General features: G+C 51.4%; 1 protein-coding gene across 1 annotated transcript in view; it reads left to right on the top strand.

The window, feature by feature from the left end:
* LOC106316978 overlaps positions 1-490 on the top strand; it is a 4325-nt gene that overhangs the window by 2347 nt on the left and 1488 nt on the right. The gene's annotated exons all lie outside the window — the stretch shown is intronic.

Below are 490 nucleotides of genomic sequence, written 5' to 3'. Positions count from 1 at the left end.
GGCCTTCTCCGGTCGAAAATGATCGCCAGATCACTTTTTCGGCACTAGACACCAAGGGTGTCCACATGCCACATAACGATCCCCTCCTCGTCGACCTCGACATCGGCGAATGTCTGGTCGCAAAAGTCCTTATTGATACCGGCAGCTCAGTCGATCTCATATTTCGCGACACACTCGACAAAATGGGAGTTGATTTAAAAGATATGAAGCCTTCCTCTCGCACGCTCACCGGCTTCAACGGAGCCTCGGAGCAAATGATAGGGACAATTCGCCTTCCAGTTTACGCAGGCGGTATAACCCGCACCGTCAAGTTCTCCGTCATCCGCGCCAAAGCGCCCTACAATGCCATACTCGGAACACCGTGGCTGCATTCCATGAAAGCTGTCCCTTCGACTTATCATCAATGCATCAAGTTTCCGGGAAAAGATTGTAAAACTCAGACAATTCGGGGCGATCAACAAGCCGCGAGAGAACTACTGATCGCAGCTGT

The sequence above is a fragment of the Brassica oleracea genome, chromosome C9, assembly GCF_000695525.1.
Source record: "Brassica oleracea var. oleracea cultivar TO1000 chromosome C9, BOL, whole genome shotgun sequence".
Taxonomy (NCBI): domain Eukaryota; kingdom Viridiplantae; phylum Streptophyta; class Magnoliopsida; order Brassicales; family Brassicaceae; genus Brassica; species Brassica oleracea.
The sequence above is the reverse complement of the archived record's forward strand: the minus strand, read 5'-3'. Positions and strand labels throughout refer to the sequence as shown.